At 42.2% G+C, this 18,683-nt stretch overlaps 1 long non-coding RNA gene across 1 annotated transcript; it reads right to left on the bottom strand.

Annotated features, from left to right (window-relative positions):
• Positions 1 to 7,332: 7,332 nt before the first annotated feature.
• LOC122565229 lies at positions 7,333 to 8,409 on the bottom strand. The gene is made up of 3 exons (XR_006316118.1): positions 8,356 to 8,409; positions 8,009 to 8,144; positions 7,333 to 7,619 (listed from the first exon to the last, which is right to left on the bottom strand). It is a non-coding gene; the product is annotated as an uncharacterized LOC122565229 (long non-coding RNA).
• Between the last annotated feature and the right edge of the window lie 10,274 nt (positions 8,410 to 18,683).

Here is an 18,683-nt window from a genome sequence, read left to right as displayed (position 1 = left end):
TTCGCCTCGTCGAATGCCTTCCTCTTTCGGACCAGAGCTGGGGAAAAGTCCTGAAATAACATGATCTTGGATCCTTTATAGATCATAGCTTGGGGGTCTTTTCCAAGATTTCTAGAAGATTCTAGGAGTATCTGCCTCTCCCTATAGCTCTGCAGCCGGAACATGACTGGGCCCGCGTATTGCGACCCGGTAGGCCCATTCCACCCTTACCCGGCCTGATCCAGCTTCCAGATTTAAAAGCTGTGGCAGCCACTGCTCGAGGAATGCTGTAAGCTGGCCTTCCGCTTCTCGTTTGGGAAGGCCCAGCAAACGAATATTTTTTCGATGACCTCGATTATCGAGGTCGTCAATGTGATTCTCTAAGGTCCGGACTCGCTGTTCGAGAGTCCGGACCTGATCCACGGCCGATTGCGCAGTAGTTTCAGAGGTCGCGGCGTTTAACTCCGCCCCTCCAACTCGGCGCTCGATTTCCTGGATGTCTCGGTCATGCTTCTGCAGCACGGCTGAGAGTGAGTCCCATCGATTTCGGGATTCTTCGATAAAAGCGTCGATCTTTGCATCCAGTTTGGAGATCATCTCCACGAGGCTTGTCACTGTAGGTAAGTCCCCCGGGGCAGCTATGGACGCCTCAGCTGCAGCTGGAGAGGGTGGGGGAGGGGTTCCTGCTTGCTGAGAGCTGCGGGCTCCCTTCCCTTTGGTCATTTTTACTAAATATTAGATTGTTTAAATGTAATACTAAGCAACTAATTAAATTAAACAGCTATTATGAATGAGTGTGGTGGGGATGGGTGACCCACTTTACCCAAGTCTTGGGAGGAGCACTATAGACTCAGACTTGCTGGGTCGCCCACATCTTGGATCCCCCCAACCCATTCTTAAATACTGACAACTGCCTCTGCTTCAGCCAGGGTAGAAATTTAGGAATTCTGTGGTGAGTAACTAACCTCTTGTCTCTCCAGGATGAGTCTGCCATTTGCAAGTCAGGAGTATGATGGAATGTTCATCATTTGCCCTGACAAGTGCAGCTCAGCAAGAATAAAGGTTTCAAACAATCCAGGACAGAGCGGTTCGCTTGACTGGCATCTCCTCCATCACCTTCAGCATTCATTCCCTGCACCACTGATGAATGGTGGCAGCTGTATATGCCATCAACAAGGTGCACTGTAACATCTCACTGTGGTTCCTCCAAACAAGTGACCTCTAACCTCCTGGAAGGACAAGGATAGTACATATTCTCCTCTGAAGCCATGCATGTTCCTGACTTGTGAATACATTGTTATTCTTGTTCCTTCATTGTCACTGGGTCTAAATTTTAGAACTCCCTTCCTGACAGCATTGTGGGTGTCCCTGGACTCCCAAATACCGCAGGTATACAAAAAGGCATTGCATCACTATCTTCTCAAAGATGATTAACAATGGGCATCATGTACTGGCCGCAAACAAATAAAAGCAAGTTGATTTCTCAGGGAACAGATTACACAGTCTCCTTGTCAAAAAAAAAGTCTCATACTAACCTTCCTAAATCTCTCACATTTAGCCTTACACCTTTGTCAGGAGCAGTAGATCAGATGGTAGCAAAAGTTAATTGTGTTGCAAACAGGATCTGTAAAGTTGTATCTGGCTGTTACGAAGGTGAGATCACTTCTGGATGCTGGCAACCCCAAACTTGGAAGAAGCTTAAGCTGGGAGTACAGGATCACTGAATGAATAGCATAGAAATTTATTGTCACATGTACTTTAACATGAAAACTATCATGAGAAGTTTTATAATTTGCCCCAACAATGACAGAAGTCATACATAATAATGAAAAACAGCAAAGTTAAGACCAAGTTCAGTTAATGGCTCCTGGGCTCGGAAAAGGCCAATTTGGGAATGATGGACTACCCTGAAGATGCAGCCGGAACAAGCCTGTCATTCTTGAACAAGACTGCTACACCGGGCCGCTGGAACACTGGGCTGGAAGCCTTCAGTGAAGAAGACCACCATGCAGGGCCGAGACAACCACTCCTGGACGAGTCCATCTGCCAGGCTGCTGGGATACCTGGAAGCCGAAGATGAGGAAGACATCCACGTGAGGCCTCCACGCTGGGCCACTGCACCAGGAGACACCCCCCCCCCCCATGCTGTGCCGAGACCATCAGATCTGCTCCTTCAGGTGCCCAGGCCCAGCCACAGAGCCCCGGCCTAGCCTGCGAGTCCGTGTTGGAAAGGGGTCAGCCCAGGAATTGCTCCTCGCTCGCTGGGACACCCTGGGTTGGGTTGAAGTCATGTCTGATACCTCCCGGTGTTGCCACCGAGGCAGGAGGCCTCCTCCAGATCCAAAACCAAGGAAAATGAAGAAGAAAAGAAAAAAGGAATAGAGCCAAAGAGGAAAGAAGAAAAGAAGATAAAGAAAACCCATGACAGCCAATGAGCCCCAGGCTCAACCCACCTGCTCTGCTACTATCTGTGGAAATATGAATAGCTTTCCATGATATTTCTGGCTTATTGGATGTTTGTATGTATAAGTATAAACGATTGAACATGTTATTTTATACTTTTGGTACTAATTATTTTAACTGCAAGTTTTCATCTTCGCTGAATTGAATCTTTAAAAGATTTAATATTATTTTCAAATTAATAAGATTCCCCTTTCCACGTCTGAGGAGGAGAATAATTAAATTGGAACATCATAAGAGTTCTGTTTATTCTATTACCTCACTTCCTTAGTTTACTACATTACTTTTTTTCTCAACCATATCATATGCTATTAGAATCTCGACACAACTCAATTCTCCGAAGAAAATATATTTATCCAGGATTCTCTTCTGTGTCATGTTTGGTTGCTGGTATTCCTACCTCTTCTGTTTCATGGCAGGGATGTATGTTCCATTGACTTGAGCTCAACAATTCCAAATCCAACTGTCTGCCGTCTCAGGTGGTTGTGAAAAAGTTTCATGGTATCATTTTGAAGAAGGTGGGGGAGGAATTGCATTATTAATCTCTCCTTGGCATTCCCTCAATCAACATCATAACCACAGATTATTTATCACATTGCTCTTGGGGCTTGCTGTGTGCAAATTGGCGGCTGTGTTCTTTATGTCTTTGCTCTTGAATGGGACTTGGGCATTGCACATCCCTAGTTGCCCTTGTACTGACTGGGCTTTCACATGCAGGTCAGACCAGGTAACAACAACAGGTCTCTATCATCATCACCACCTTCCAAATTTGTAAAACCCTCTACCTTGAGTACCAGGTTTATGGGAATGCCACAAATTGCACCCCCTCCCCCCCCCAGCACACACCATCCTGACTTGGAATTATGTCACTCGTACTTCACTATGACTGTGTCCAAATCCTGCAGCTCCCTTTCTGCCATTGTGTGTGCACACTGCCTCCACACAGACTTCAAGAAGGTAGCCCACTGACACCTTCACCAAAGGTATTAGGAATTGGCAATCAACGCTCACCTTACACACAATTCCCATATCCCGTGACTAAATAAGAATTTAAGCAGACATCAAATTACCAAATCTTTTTAATGTATCCATTCATATTCCAAGAGCGCTACACTTTACACCATGTTATCTTCAGCAGCACATGTCAGTCAGTTGGTGGGTGGGGGGAGGGGGGTGTTGAATGACTTCCAACCCAACACCAGTCCCAAACCTCCCTCCTGCATGCAAGTGTGAAAATGCAAGCAACAATACTGCAATTTGACGTACGCAATGATTGCAAATCGGTGATCCTATTAAGCTGCTGCTAATTACCAGGAAATCCCATAGCAGATATCCATTGACTCAGCATAAGCAACACTGCAGCAGATCCACACAGATGGCATGATTTTAGATAGATTTTAGATTTAGATCTCTGATTTTATTGTCAAGTGTACTCAAGTATAGGAATACAGTGAAAAATGTATAGTGTCACCACACATAGTGCCATCTTTTAGGTACCAAGGTACCACGGTACAAAAAAAGGTACAATGTAGTTAGAGAAACCGGAGTTAAAAAGTTAAGCATTACTTCATAGAACAGTAGAAAAATAAAGAAATAGGTAAGAGTTTACATTAAAGTCTTTTGCAGTTTAAGTTATGAAAATAAAGGATAAAGTTAAAAGTTCAACAGTCTTTGATGAGTCCTCTACTTATCTTGCTCAATGTGGAGACTTCAGCTGTTTGCTCTCGATGCCATTGCAGCAGATACCATTGCTCGTGCTAAAACTGCCACCTCTCTGATCTACCTCAGAACATGCCAGTGCAGGATCCACTCGCATGCCACGCTGTGACACCACCATGAGCTGCCGAGAGTCAAATCACATTTTGCAGACAGACCAGGCTGGGATCAGCAGACATTCCGCCGAGAGACCAAGCCAAGACCTGCCGGGAGACCAGGATGGGATCAGCTAACATACCGCCGACAGACCAGGACCTGCCGACATTCCACAGACAGACCAGGCGAAGATCAGCGGACATTCCATCGAGAGAGCAAGACCTGCCAACATACTACTAAGAGACCAGGCTGAGAGCAGCCTAGTGACCAGGCCGGGACCTGCCAACATACCGCTGAGAGACCAGGCCGAGACATGCCGTGGGGGAGGTGAGTTCCAAGTGGAGAAGAGCACCAAAAGGAGGTAAAAAGGAGAAGAAAACTGAAAATAAACAGAAGGAGCGGAGTAGCACCCGCTGGAGCATTCTAGTCTGCCGCTAGTTTGACCAGATGAAGCACAGATGAGACAGAGAAAGACCAGGATGATTCTTTCCAAATATGGACCGTGTTCTTACACCGTAAGGTAGCATGGTAAAATTGTGTTCGGAGGCAACGTGAACTGTAGCATTAATCTTCAGACTTCCAGAGATTGGCTGGAGGCTACCTGATACCTTTAATGGGAATGTGGAAGGATCTCTGCTGAGATGGGAATTGCTGTATCGATAACAATGCTTAAGGTTCTTTTTCAAGGGAGGAACAAACATGAACCTAATCCTTGAAATATGAATGAGGACAATTCCTGAAAATTACATCCCACTGCTTGCAATTCTGCACCCAGCTCTCGGAGGAACAGTGAGCTGGAGCTAGACTCAGTTGTCAATGAACAGCAGGAAAGGCTAGTGATGAAAAAGTGGCTGAATGGGAGCTTAGACAAGATAAATAAAGACACAAAGGGTACAAAATGTAAAGAACTGCCACATACTATCATCAAAATGAACAAGGTACTGTGCTATCTGAATGAAAAGACAATTTCCAACTGTGACAGGGCTGATACTAAGTGAGTTTATTCAGATGGGGGTGAGAGTAAAGGATGGTTTATACATTTAGGTGTGCAATTCCATTAATACCCCTACCAATGAGAAGACTGATGCTGTGTGTCAGAGCAGCTTTCTGTCGTCCCCTCGCACCATCCAAACCACACCTCCCACAACCCTCCCGGCAAGAACAGCTTTTTTCTAGTCCAACTGCAGGAATGAACTGGAACTTCAGTTCCTTTCCATACACCTCCATCTTGGGGGGAAGGGAGAAATCTTACAAAGGCCTACTTGGTTAGAAAGGCCTGCTGCTGATTGGGTTATGCAGCGTTTCTGAAACAATATTGAAGATATTGTTTCCACCTATCTAGGCCTGCTTTGGTTGACAGGAAGCCAGTTTGATTTTGGTTGTGCATTCTCTGTAATTTACCCGCTGCACTCTGGATTTCCTGATAGACTCCCCTCCCACCATCTGAAACATTCAGTCCTCCCACCACCACGGCACTGGGAGCCGTGTTCACAGTGCACAACATGCAGTGCAACAGCTTGTGAAACCTCCTTTGTCTAAGCCCACATCCTCAGCCACCTTGAAGGATAAGGCCAGGAGAAAGATGGGATTCCACTATCTCCAAGCTGCCCTCCTCATCATATGCCATCCTTTATATGGAACTACAAAGATTTACAAATGTCCGATTTATGAACGCTTATGCTTATGAATGTGATCCCCTACAGGGGTGTATTAATATTAATTTTAAAGATTCAATGTTTGAATACTTTCTTGTACTTATGAATAGTGAGTTTCTGTCGTTCGGAGTTATATGCAGGCTCACGTACGAATCAACTGGCAAAAGGATTCGAGCAGAGCCCACTCACAGCACAGGGACTGCCTGTAGACCCTATCACACCCACAATGCGTGACTCAAAGTCCTGCTGTTCCTTCTAAAATAGCACTGCAGGAGAAAATTCAGAACACAGACTGTAGCATATGAAAGTACAAACAAGGAACAGGAGTAGGCCACTCAGCCCGCTCCACTGTTTAGTAAGATCATGGCTCATGTGATTTTAACCTCAACTCACGGTGGCTCAGTGGTTAGCACTGCAGCCTTACAGCACCAGGGACCTGGGTTTGATTCCTGCCTGGGGCGACTGTCTGTGGGAATTTGTCTGTGTGGATTCCCTCCAACAATCCAAAGATGTGCAGGTTCGGTGAATTGGCCATGCTGTTGTGTGCATTAGTCAGGGGTAAATGTAGGGGAATGGGACTGGGTGGGTGGACTTGTTGGGCCGAAGGGCCAGTTTCCATACTGTAGGGAATGTAATCTCTATATAGCTGCACATCCCAATAATCTTTCACACCCTTTGGCCATCAAGAATCTATCAATCCCTGTCTTAAAAATCCTTAAAGATCCTATGTCTGTTAACTTTTGAGGAAGGGAATTCCAAAGACCCACAACCCTCTGAGACTGAAAGTGGTTTTCTCATCTGTGTTAAACCAGAGACCCCTTATATATGACCCTTAGTTCTAAGATCCAAAGAGGCAGCCCACACATCACCTTCTGGATGGCAATAAATGCTGGCCTTGCCAGGTTCCAACCATAGCTTGAGAACAGTACGTGGTCAGTCATGAATGTACACCGTTGAATGGCTAAGTGCATTCACCTCTTCTTACACCAGGGTTAGCAACATTTCCAACTTATTGTATATGGTGAATACAAAAGATTGGCAGAATAGTACTTTATTGAATTAATGTATTGAAATATTCTAAATGAATAACTTTGACCTGCAAATTTTGTTATTTTTGTAGCCACCTCCAGTCAGAAATTGTGGGAGCAAATTAAAATAATTAGACAGCGCTGTAGCTAATTAAAAAGGTGCACAAGCACTTGTTTCTGTCATTATGATTAAAAAGCAGGACTACAAATGCCCGTGGTTCTCTCACTGTCTTTTCAGGAATTCATAGTCTAGTGTATACATATGTGTTGCAAAGTGCAATGTATATGTGGATGCAAAGGTTATCTTCTGAGGTGCTTTCACACTGAATTATCACTCCGCTTTCTGTGCCTATTTATCTACTACGCTACTGTAAAGTGACCTATGTGAAACGCCCACACAAAATGCATGTCACCTGCCACTGGCCAGCTTCATTTAAAACAAAATATAATGCTAGCTCTCGTGGCCAGATGACAAATGGAAGAGGAGTGACCTGCAGATTGTCCGCCCTGTAGACCTTCAAGCATGCCCCCACATTGCAATTAAGTCATCCACACAATGGAATCTGACAAGGCCATAAAATGAATTTGTTCACAGTGTATTTCCATCCATTTGCAATAAGGCCCTAATATAGATTAGCATCTGCAGCACCTTGCTCCTTTTTCATCCGAACGTGTCCTCTCAAACCTGCAGAAACAATGACAAAGTATTAATGTGTCTGTTAACTCCAAATCAGCAGCTCATTCCAAAGTGCAGCACAGTAAATGACCTTTGTCACCAATCTAAATCGCTGTAATTAGGAACAAGTAAACTACAGCACTGTAATTTCATTTAGCAAAGCTGAGCAGATTTCTATTGTGATTTTTCATGGGTAATGGGAGTCAATGGCTGGGCCACCAAAGATTGCTGATCCATATATTCCCTAGAGAAGGGAGTAGTGAGCCACATTCTTGAATCACTGCACATCTGACGATAGGTGCTGTTAAGAAGGGAGTTCTTAGATTTTGACTCAATAACAGTGAAGGAATGATGATATCATTCCGAGTCGATGCAATGACGCTTGGAGGGGAACTTACAGCTTGTGGTATTCCTAGTCATCTGCTGCCCTTATCCTTCGAGATGGTAATGTATGAAAGGTTTTGTCGAAGGAGTTTTGGCAAGTTACTGCGTTCCATCTTGTGGAGCACGTACACTGCTACCCACTGCATGGTGCTGGTGGAGGGAGAGAATGTAGAAGGTATCAGATGGTGTATCAATTGAGTGGGCTACTTTGTTCTGATCAATACTCCCTCCTCAGTTAAAACAATCCAGACACATCGATCTCTGCTGTTTTTAAATGGTTGTCTTCTTCTGTATCACAAAGATTGACTGCACTTCATAGCTGTTAGTTTCTATATAAAACAAACTGATTTAATTCATTTACCAAAGCTGTATTTTTCTTGAATGTACGGTCTTTAGTAAAGAAAGATGCCAGAAAAAATGGAAAACCTAATGGACTTTAATTCCTGTTAAAATGTTACTACCAGGATGAAACTGTTGTTCTCGTGTGAGAGATAAATTCTGAAAATTAGTGGGGCCTGACCTCCCTAACTAACTTCATTTACCAATCATTAGAAGCTAAATACTTGAAGGAAATGAAATCTAGTGTATTAGAGATTGAGTCCTGGAGAGTTAGTGGAGTGTTTGGCACATTGGGGTCATTGCCATGTGTGTTTGGCTTAGTTCTTGGCTCATTTTCCATTCAGGTTAACATGAGCTATTTTCAATTTTAAAAAAAGTCTGGATTTAAGAGTCTAATGATGACCATGAAATCATTGGCAATTGTTGTAAAAACCCATCTGGTTTGCTAATGTCCTTCAGAGAAGGAAACTGCCATTCATACCTGGTCTGGCCTACATGTGACTCCAGACCCACAGCAATGGTTAAAGTCAGAAGTCAAACAACACCAGGTTATAGTCCAACAGGTTCATTTGAAATCGCAAGCTTTCGGAGCGCTCTTCCTTCGTCAGGTGAAGTGAAGAGAAGCACAGATACACAGAATTTATAGGCAGAGAGATCAAAAGATCATACAATTGGTGTGAGTGGAGTGGCAACAGGCCGAATATTAAGTCGCTGCAGGTGACCAAGAGTGTGTGATCAGACGGTGTGAGTAAAGTGTCAGCAGCTGAACAGCAAGTGAGGGGACAACCTATAATTTGATTGTTTAAGGCAGAGAGATATTTACAAAATTTAAAAATAAGGTGGTGCTGGAAACAAACCAAACGGCTGGAATAACATAGTAGGTTTAAGGGTCGCATGCTGATGGTCTAACCAAAGTAACATGTAATCCAAAACTGGACAAGCTCATTCAAGTGGAGAGATCATCACAATTTATCAAGGTGATGGTGTCAAAATGGGACAGTAAGGAAGGTTTTACAGATACAGAACAGTATAGTGGGGTTACATGTCATATGACATGAACCGAAGATCATAGTTGAGCATCTGTCCAGAGGTTTGAGGTACTGATGGATATATTATATATTTATTTCATCAATGACATAAAACCAGGTGCTAAAACGACTTATGCTAAAGGTAACCTCCTAGACAACTGAGAAAATCCAACATAGCTATTTGAAGGAGGGCAGATGATTTTCTTCATGCTGACTTGAGGCGCGATTTGTATCTCAACCATATCACTAATCCAGTCATTGTCACATTCCTGCTTGTGGGAGCTTACTGTGCAGATTTGGCTGTCATGTTTTTGGCATTACAGAAGCTCAATCATGGAAATGTAGCAGTGGAGAATGGGACCATTCAGCCCATCATGTCTAGACCAGCTCTCCACATGAGCATTATGATTTAGTAGCATCGTCCTGCCTTTTCCCCATGTTGTTGTACATTGTTTTTGTTCGTCATTCAACTGAGACTACACTTCAGAATTATTTCAGTAAGCTGTAAAGTACCATTAGGATGTGCTAAAGGCACTATATAAATGCAACTTCCAAATGCAAAAATATCGTAAATATCAATGAGCACACTTTTGTAATACATTTCTTGAATAACGAGAAAGCTATCTTCCGGATATTTTTGAATTCACTCATTGCTTCAGATGGAACACTGCATGATGAAAATCCTTTGGTTCTTATTTGCAATATCATTACGCAAATTGATCAGAGGAAAATGTCACCCAATTATCTGAGTTTCCATGACAGCACCTGTGTAAATATCACCTGGCTGAAAAAGTTAAATAAAGCAGCAATTTCCTTTCTTTCCATTCCATAATCTGTTGAATATTCTACCCAACCCTCAGTATATAATGTGATTCCTATTCATTTTTTTTTGCCCAGCTACAGATTAATCTCTCTTTTAATGTTAGTTATTGTTCAATTCTATGACGACACCTTGAAATATATTTTCTTTTATTATCTTGCTGACTTCTTCAGAAGATTGTGATATCTGTCTTGATGCATGTTTTAAGATCTACAATCCACGACAGATATCAGAAAAGAAGAGGTTGCATTTTATTCTTTTTTTATCATGTTCTCAGAATGTGGGGATCACAAGCTAAACTCCACTGTTACCTCTCCCAAATTGGCCTTGAAGAGGGAGACTACTGACTGTGATCAAATGCGTTCCCACAGTACTATTCAGTTTGGAATTCCAAGTCTTTGACCCATTATTGTTCCTTTGTCAATGTCATACATCCAAGTATGGATGGTGTAACTTACAAACATTGGAGCATATGAAATAGGAGCAAAGGTAGGCTATAGAGTCCTCTCCACCATTCAATAAAATCATGGATGATCCATTAATCCTCATTGCCACTATCCTGCTTTTCCCCAAAACATTCAGGACATTTAAGCAACTCTTGGATAGGCACATAGAAGGATATAATGAAGGGTATATACCTTAGTCTGATGGGATAAAAGGCCAGCACAACTTCGAGGGCCGAAGGGCCTGACTGTGCTGTACTGTTCTATGTTCTATGTAGCCCTTGATTCCCTTACTGATTAAAAATCCTTCTATCTGTTACTGTTCACTGAAAAAGTGCCACAGAATCTTTTACTCAAATTATTTTAAAATGTCATCCCATTATTATTTGAGAGTATTTTTATAAAATTATCTCTAATGAAAAGAAATTATTTTGTTCAGCCTAATCATCAAATTAAAAGATCCATTAGACTCAGTAAGAAGCAGTGAATCGACCTAAGTATGCCACTGATCTTTCAACATGAATTTGAATTATTTCACATTTGTACATCTGTCAAACCTTTTCCGAAAGTTTTATAGGCGAGATCATATTACACAATGCAATCTAATTGCAAATAGGAATTGTCAAAAAATTGATTTTTCTTTTATATATTGTGTGTCCCTTATATAAATGGATTTCAGATAGTAGCAGGTTTGTTGCAAATTTTTTTGTCAGCCCTTTCTGTGATTTAGGTCATTGTTGACATTTTAGCGATGTGTCCTAATTGCTGATATGCACTGTGATGGATGGGCTTTGATGTTTAATGTTCGCGATTATGATTTCCAAAGGCAGCATCTCAAGGGAACTATACAGGAGATTTAGACAAAACAGCTCTGGGATTGAAATATCAAATTCCTGTTCTGACTCTCTGGCATTCCTTGCTAGATTTGCTAATCAATTGAAAGCCTTTTTTTTATTGTTTTCTATTCCCCTGTCCAATTTCAGGAAAAACATCTCTTTGAACCAGCAAATTTTTGCATACAAAGTGGTAACATGCACGTGTATGTTTCAAAGGAAGCCTTTTTTTTCTGTACTTTCAAGACAAGACAACTGGGTATTTATGTCCAACAGCAGTTTGTATTTTTATATAGTATCTTCAATGATTTAAAATGTCCCAAAGCAAATTACAGGAGCATTATGAAACAAAATATGATACCAAGTCAGATAAGAAAATATTAGAGTAAGCTGGTTAAAGGCTTAGTCAAAGAGCCAGGTTTTAAGATTTTAAGGTTTTCCTTAAGTGAAGAAAGTGAGATTGAAAGTCAACCAGGCTTAGGCAGGGTATCCCAGAGCTGAGAGAGAGCAGGCAACAGTCACCGATGTAAGAGTGATTAAGATTGGGAATGTTCAAAAGGGCAGAGTCAGAGGATAGAAACATGGTAACTAGGAGCCATTTGACCCTTTGATCCTGCTCTACTATTTAGATTAGATTTCCTACAGTATGGAAACAGGCCCTTCGGCCCAACCAGTCCACACCGACCCTCAGAAGAGCAACCTACCCAGATCTATTCCCCTACATTTACCCCTGATAAATGTACCTAACACTATGGACAATTTAGCATGACCAATTCACTGAACCTGCACATCTTTGAATTGTGGGAGGGAAACCGGAGTACCCGGAGGAAACCCACGCAGACACGGGGAGAATGTGCAAACTCCACGCAGACAGTCGCCCAAGGTGGGAATTGAACCTGAGTCCTTGGTGCTGTGAGGCAGCAGTGCTAACCACTGATCCACCGTGCCAGCCATGTGATCATAGCCATACCCTCTATCTCAATGCCATAATCACGCTTTCACCCTTGATGCCTGTAAAATCTAAAAATTGACCTATCTCTAGAAGTATAGATGTCTCACAGGGTTGTAAGACTGGAATGGGAATTACAGAGACAGGGAGGATTGAGGCTATGCATGAATCCAGATGTACCTTGTTGTTGATCAGCTTCAGATCTCAAACACAAAGGTGATGGTGAAAGGGATATGAGGAGGAATCTTCTGATTATGCCAGATGTTTGTTTCAAAGCAAGATCCAGCGATATCCACTTCCTATAAATTAATTAAATATATATCAAGTGTGGAATGATGGTGAAAACAAATTCAGCCCACAGTTCAGATTGGGTGGGATAAGTAGGTTTTTTCTGCGAGGGAGGTGGGTGATGTGTGGCTTTTGAAAGGACATCAAAGTTACACAGACACCCATTTGCAAGTGCTATGTGTTTTGTGAAGCACTCTTAATCATGTCACCCAGCATCAGGAACCAATACCAGTAATGGCTGAGTCGCAAAAGCAATATTTTCTTTAAACTCATTTTGTGCGATGTGGGCTGGCCAGCATTTATTGCCTGTCTTCAGTTGCCCTTGAGAAGGCAGTGGTGAATGGCTGGCTTGGCCATTTCAGAGGGCAATTGAGAGTCAACCACATTGCTGTGGCTCTGGAGTCACATGTCAACCGGACCAGGTAAGGATGGCAGTTTCCTTCCTTAAAGGACATCAGTAAAACAATGACATCATGGTCATCAGTAGATTCTTAATTCCAGATTTCTTTTTTGAATTCAAATTCCACCATCTGCTGTGGTGGGATTCAAACCTGGGTCCCCAATGTATTTCAATCTGAGGAGATTCACCATAGCTGCCAAAGTAACAAGCATTTCCGTTGTTTACATAGCCTGCATATGGTGCTCCTTTCACACCATGGATCATGGAACCTAACGTCGTGTCAAGGATGTGTCTGAGCTCTATACTTGCAATGTTTAATTGTGGCTAGACAGCCATTAACTCATACAGCTGACGATGATGAACAAAAGGGAACAAAGGATGAGAGAAGAGTTGGCTGGAGTGAACTGAAAATGGAGTTCAGCAGAAAAGATGTTTGTTGAATAATGGTCCGCTTTTAAGAAATTAGTTCTTGTCTCACAACAAAGAAATATCCCAGTGGTGAAGAAGAATTCTAGACGGGGGATAAAAAGTGACTAACCAAGGAAATGAAAGGTAGCATAAAATTGAAAGAAAACGCATTGAATGTGGGAAAGATTAGTGGTAAGCCAGAGGATTGGGCAAGTTTTGAAAAGCAATAATAGACAAACAAAAATAATAAAGAACGAGTAATTAAACTTTGAGAGTATGCTAACAAGGGAGTGAATATAACAAGGAGAAAGTGAGGTCTGCAGATGCTGGAGATCAGAGCTGAAAATGTGTAACAACCCTGTCTTTACAGCCTTCTGCAGCAAAGAATTCATTAACCTCCGAGAGAAGAAATTCCATCTCATCTCTGTCTGAAATGCTCTTTACACTCCTTACTCTGAGATTCTACCCTCCTGTTCTATATTATTTCACACGGGGAAATCAGCCTGACGGCATCTACCCTGTCAAGTCCCCAAAGAATCTTCAATAAAGTCACCTCACATTTTCCTAAACTCCACTGTGTACAGAACCAACCTACTCAACTCACCTCATAAGAAAATCCCTCCATTCCTCTGTTCAGTCCAGCAGACCTTCTCTGGACTGCTTCCAATCCCAGTATAAGGAAATAAAAACTGTTCACAGTCTTCCAGCTGTAGTCTGATGAATATTTTGCATAGATTAAGCAGTCCAACACCGACACCTCCACCTCATAGTTTAAGCAAGACATTAGTTATTTTTCTATTCCATTCCCTTTAAACTAAATGCCATTTTTTTATTTACCTTCCCTATTACCAACTGAACTTGGATGATATCTTTTTGTGATTTATTTAGAAGGTCCAACCTGCAACTTACTATGTTCTTTCTTCATTTAAATAATATTCAGTTGCGCCGAAGTGCATATCCTTTTATTTTCTCACATTATATTCTATCTACCAATTTGCCCATTCACCTGACCTGTTTACATCCAGCTGCAGACTTGGTGTCATCCTCATAAAGTGCCTTCCCATCTATCTTTGTTGTATCTGCAGATTTGATGATAGGACATCCACTTTCCCCAGTTGAGTCATTAATATAAGTTGTAGATAATGGTGTTGTCACACAAGAAGGGTCCTGCCCGAAATGTCGACTCACTTACTCCTCGGATGCTGTCAGACCTGCTGTGCTTTCTCCAGCGCCATACTTTATCAACGAGTAGCAAATAACCGTTCTGAAAATGCCCCTTTTATTTCAACTGTCTTCTGTTTATTAGCTAATCGTCTCTCAATTCTAATACACTGCCCATAACACTACACACTCTTATTAAGTAGCTTTAAGTATGGTATCTTATCAAACACCTTTTGGAAATCCAAATATATTATATTTACTGATTTCTCTTTCTCTGTCCTGCTTTGTTACTTCCTCAAATAATTCTAACAAATTTGTTTGGTGTGATTTTCCCTTCCTAAAGCCATGCTGATTCTGCTTGACTATATAATATATTTGAAATGCTCTGCTGTTACATCCTTTATAATAGACTCCCAACATCTTTGCAATAACAGATGTCAAATTAACTGGATCACAGTTCCCTATTTTATCTTTGTCTCTCTTTTTGAATAAGGCTGTTACATCAGCAATTTTCCAATTGTCTGGGACTTATCCAGAATCTCAGGTTTTTTTGGAAGATTACCAGCAGTGCATTCAATATTTCTAGAGCAACTTCCATAATATGCAGAATGCAGCTCATTAGGTCCAGGACACTTATTAGCCTTTAGCCGTATTAATTGCGGCTTCTGTTTCTTCACCTTTTCTTCATAGGTAGTTATTGTATTTATTCCTTTTCCTGTGAAGATGATGCAATGTATTTATTCAACTCCTCTGCTAGTTCCTGGTTCCTCATTATTATTTCCCCAGCCCCATTTTCTAAGAGTTCACTTTGGCTTCTATCTGACTTTCTGTATACTTGAGGAAGCTCTTTGAGGATAGGAGTTGGGACGTACTGTTGATGTTGTATAGGACGTTGTAGAGAGACGTCTCCTGGTGTCCTGTTTTAGTATCCCCGTTATTGGAAGGATATTATTAAGCTGGAGAAGGCTTAAGAGAGATTTGCCAAAATGTTGCCAGGAATGGATGGTTTGAGTTTTAGGGAGTAGCTGGATAGGTGAGGACTTTTTTCACTGGAGGGTAGAAGGTAAAGAGGTGACCATATAGAGGTTGATAAAATAATGAGGGCACATATAAGGTGAATAGCAAGGGCCTTTTCAGTAGGGTGAGGCAGTTCAAAACTCAAGGGCATATTTATAAGGTGAGAGGTGAAAGATTTAGAAACTCATGAGAGGCATTTTTTTCTTACAGAGAGTCGTTCGTGTATAGAATGAAAAAACTTCCAGAAAGGTAAATAGACAAGGGTTTTTCCATGGGGTGGGGAGTCCAGAACTGGAGGAGATAGGTTTAGGGTGAGAGGGGAAAATTTAAAAGGGACCTAAGGGGCAACATTTTCACGCAGCGGGTAGAGGTATGGAATGAGCTGCCAGAGGAAGTGGTGGAGGCTCGTACATTAAACAACATTTAAAAGGCATATGGATGGGTATACAAATAGGAAGGGTTTAGAGGGGTATGAGCTAAATGCTGGCAAATAGGACTAGATTAGGGTGGGATATCTGGTCGGCATGGACGAGTTGGACCCAAAGAGTCTGTTTCCGTGCTGTATATCTCTGTGAGTCCATGAGAAGTGGTGGATGTTGGTACAGTTACACTGTTTAAAAGACATTTGGCTAATGACACAAAGAAGAAATATTTGGATGGACATGGGACTAATGCAGCCAGGTGGGACTAGTTTAGCTTGGGATTATGGTTGGCATGGATTGGTTAGGCTGAAGGATCTAATTCTGTGTTGTATGACTCTTTGACTCCATGAGTCTTACTGTCTAATGTTGTCTTCACTCATTCTCAAATCCCTTGCTGTGCTCCGATGGTGGAGTGATACATATATCCAGCAGAATTTGAGAATGCTGGACATTAGCAAACATGGACCTTCCCCATGGTAGCCACCAACTTGCCATTGAGGCAGCTAATGCCACCGCTTGCCTGAGGCAGCAGTGTCCTGTTGTTATTGGCTGCAACCTTTGTATCAAGTTGCTGAATGCCTTGACAAACCTGCGTGCTGTTCTTGTGCCAGGGTACTTTTGGATGAAAATCCAAATGTCTAACACCATGGGGTCCTCTCCATCTGAGGCTGATCCACTGCATGGTCTCTGGCAGTCCTCCAAGTGCCAGGCATCTGGAGTGTTTCTTCACTGACATGGTGACCACGTGCTGAATGGCATGTACAGCTGACTCAAATCCAACTCAAATACACACTGAGGTGGGAGTATCTGAGCTGGTGTGGGTTACAGAAAGCAGCCTCACTCATAAATCCTTTAAGGTATCTGTTCTTCTCCCACAGGGGTGGAGGAGAGGATGTCCTGAGGGGATGTATCTTGGCAGTGTCCATGCTAAACCTCTCTAAATAAAATAAATAATGTGTCACAGGCAAGGGGCAAGAGTTCAGCCAGCAATGCTTCTTAGTTGGTTGTTAGGACAGAGATGTTTTTGGTGTCTTCACGGAACCATTCTTGGTCCTTGTCAGCAAAGGCCAAGATTCTCTTGTCATAGGGATTGGGGGCCAAATGTCAGTCACCACACGAGCTATCTTAGCTCTTTCACCCAGTAAAGGGCAGTTTTCTCCTGAACTGATGATGGCGGGAGAAAGCCCAGTAGACATCATGAAGAGAAACACTCCCCGAAACTCATCAAAAATGGCATTTAGCTGATTTCTGATACAATTCAGTCCTCTAAGTTCTTATATGGTCAGGTACCTTCATTGAAGCCCATTGGGCCCAATAATGAAGTATTCTGGATGGATATAGATGAATAAAAGCTTACTTTTGATGAAAAACAACTCTGTTTTCTCAAGCGAGGCATTGCATCAGTTATACTATTGAATAGCATGTCCAAATATTTAACCTGCTTCCCTCATTGATCTTTGTATCCATGGTAACAAAGTTGAAGGTTGCATGAATAAATCGTGGTCATTTCAAGGAGTAGGTTTGAGTTGATTTTGATTGTAATGTGATAGGTCACATCTGCTCTGATGGTAATGGAACATTTGGATGGCTGTATTTAAAGTCTTACTGTCAATATCTAAGCACATAGTCAAAACTGACACTTCAGTGCAGTTATGTAGGAGAGCTGCATGGCTTGAGGTCCCATCTTTGGGATATAATATTAAATTGAGACCATCCCTGCTGGGTCATTTGAAAATTTCTCAAAAAAAAGAGTTGCAGGTAGATAGGATAGTGAAGAAGGCATTTGGTATGCTTGCCTTTATTCGTCAGTGCAATAAGTATAGGAGTTGGGAGGTCATGTTGCAGCTGTACAGGACATTGGTTAGGCCACTTTTGGTACACTGCATTCAGTTCTGGTCTCCTGCTACAGGAAGGTTGTCAAACTTGAAAGGATTCAGAAAAGATTTACAAGGATGTTGGTAGGTGTACAGGACATTGGTTAGGCCACTTTTGGTACACTGCATTCAGTTCTGGTCTCCTGCTACAGGAAGGTTGTTGTCAAACTTGAAAGGATTCAGAAAAGATTTACAAGGATGTTGGTAGGGTTGGAGGGTTTGAGCTAAAGGGAGCAGTTGAATAAGCTGGAGTTATTCAACCTGGAGCATCGGAGGCTGAGGGTGACCTTATAGAGGTTTATAAAATCAGGAGGGGCATGGATAGGATGAAGAACCAAAGTCTTTTCCGGAGGGGACCGGAGTCCAAAACTAGAGGAGATAGTTTTAAGGTTAGTGGGGAAAGATTTAAAAGGAACCCAAGGGGCAACATTTTCATCCAGAGGGTGTTGTGTGTATGAAATGAGCTGCCAGAGGAAGTGGTGGAGGCTGATACAATTACAACATTTAAAAGGCATCTGTTTGGGTATATTAATAGGAAGGGTTTGGAGGGATATGGGCCAGATGCTGGCAAATAGGACTAGATTAGGTGAGAATATCCAGTTGGCATGGGTGAGTTGGATCAAATGGTCTGTTTCTGTGCTGTACATCTCTGACTCTGTGAAAAGATTCCATGATGCTATTTTGAAAAAACAGCAGGGAAAAAAAAC

Source organism: Chiloscyllium plagiosum, chromosome 2 (assembly GCF_004010195.1).
Source record: "Chiloscyllium plagiosum isolate BGI_BamShark_2017 chromosome 2, ASM401019v2, whole genome shotgun sequence".
Lineage (NCBI taxonomy): Eukaryota > Metazoa > Chordata > Chondrichthyes > Orectolobiformes > Hemiscylliidae > Chiloscyllium > Chiloscyllium plagiosum.
Note: the sequence above shows the minus strand (reverse complement) of the source record. Positions and strands in the feature narration are given on the sequence as shown.